The 1,818-nt window shown below is 33.8% G+C and overlaps 1 long non-coding RNA gene across 1 annotated transcript; it reads right to left on the bottom strand.

The window, feature by feature from the left end:
- Window positions 1–465: 465 nt before the first annotated feature.
- LOC137624920 (uncharacterized) lies at window positions 466–1,471 on the bottom strand. The gene is made up of 3 exons (XR_011040786.1): window positions 1,271–1,471; window positions 1,087–1,170; window positions 466–934 (listed from the first exon to the last, which is right to left on the bottom strand). It is a non-coding gene; the product is annotated as an uncharacterized lncRNA (long non-coding RNA).
- Window positions 1,472–1,818: the final 347 nt, after the last annotated feature.

Raw genomic sequence — 1,818 nt, 5'->3', positions numbered from 1 at the left:
AATTGCTGAGAGGTCTCGTTCTTAAAGAATTTACAGTTACGAAATCTCAATCTATATCCTTCCGAAGTACACTGAAAACAACGTAATAATGCTTCTTTAACACTATCGAAATCTTTAGCTTCAACAGGTGAAAGGTGCTGGTAAGTTTCCAAAGCTTTCCCTTGTAATAATGATGCTAAACTAACAGCCCAAATGTCTTTGCTCCAGCCAGCACTAACGGCTAAACGTTCAAATCTTAAAATATAGGCGTCAATACTATCAGTTATATCATTAAAAACAGGCAGTTTAGGTAGCGAGGGTTTACACAAACTAGAATCTTTTTCATTTCCCTGCAACTGTAACTTTAATCGTTCGACTTCTAATTGCTGCTTTCGTATTTCCCTTTCTACTGCCCTTTCTTCTCTCTCTCTTTCCCTTTCTTCTCTCTCTCTTTCCCTTTCTTCTCTCTCCATTTCTCTTTCCCTTTCTAGTGCCCGCTCTCGAATAAGTCTTTCCTTTTCAACAAAATCCCTTAAATTATCACCTTCGTAACCCATTTCCTTCCCCAAACTAACAATTTCTTTTAAAGTACTCATATCTAAAAGCTTCACAGACCTTATCTGCAATACACCATACAGTCTTGTAAAATGAATGAACGGTCCCTGTTCGGGCGCCAAATTGTCACGTGAATTTTAAAATCAAAGCCTGTTATGGCTTAATTCACTAGGGTGAAGTAGACCGTTCCCTTATAAAAAAGGATCACATACAAGACAAATGGTAAAGAGCAGAAAGGAAACTATTTTCTTTATAACATAGTATTTATTACAAAAAACCTTAAACCTAAACAATACCAAACTAATACGAAAAATACATAATGTATCGAACACACAGCAACGTATAACGTAATTAAATTTGACCAAGGTAAAATAGTCGGTACAAGACTTTCGGTCAACACCTAAAAGAAACAAAAAATAAAAAGGTTTTACAATGGCAACACCAATTACACCCAAAACTAACGTATCAACACAAAACCACAATACTTTCAAGTCACGTTTCATTAACATATTAAACATTTCATTAACATATAAAACAAAATTATAAAGTTACCTAAAAGAAACCCACGGAGAGATAAAGCACACGTAACAAAAGGTATCACCACCCAAGACGTATTACGATAAATGCTGTCCGCTCCTAAAACAAAATTACTCACATAAACAAACAATAATTATACACACTTTCTATATACAATATAGAATAACCATATAACCTAACAACATGTCACAAAGATTACCTTGGGATTCTTTCAGTGTATGTAAGGGCTACTGGACCACGTCCTTATACAGCCCCAATACTCCTCAAAGCAGAGCACCTCTTTGCTTGCCGACGAGCTTCCGACTCCCGTAGTCAAAATCTCTGCTACGTTATCGCTTCGTTAACAAGCCGCAGCGAGAGTCAAATGAGTGAGCAGCACTTTAAATACCTAACAGGCAAATGTCCTAATACATGTCATTATATTACATGACAGCAATAATAGTTTCTCAATGGAGCTATGGCAGGGTGCCTGCCGGAAAAACTGTTCGATTTAGTGTGAACAATGTTGGTGGTGTCCTTATATATTTACCTCCCCCCCACACACACACGCACAGATAAACAAACATGCATTTATACACACATACACACACAAACACACATATATATATATATATATATATATATATATATATATATATATATATATATATATATATATATATATATATATATATATATATATATATATATATATATATATATATATATATATATATATATATATATATATATATATATATATATATA

The sequence above is a fragment of the Palaemon carinicauda genome, chromosome 31 (assembly GCF_036898095.1).
Source record: "Palaemon carinicauda isolate YSFRI2023 chromosome 31, ASM3689809v2, whole genome shotgun sequence".
Classification (NCBI taxonomy): domain Eukaryota; kingdom Metazoa; phylum Arthropoda; class Malacostraca; order Decapoda; family Palaemonidae; genus Palaemon; species Palaemon carinicauda.
This window is presented reverse-complemented; position numbering and strand designations above follow the sequence as displayed.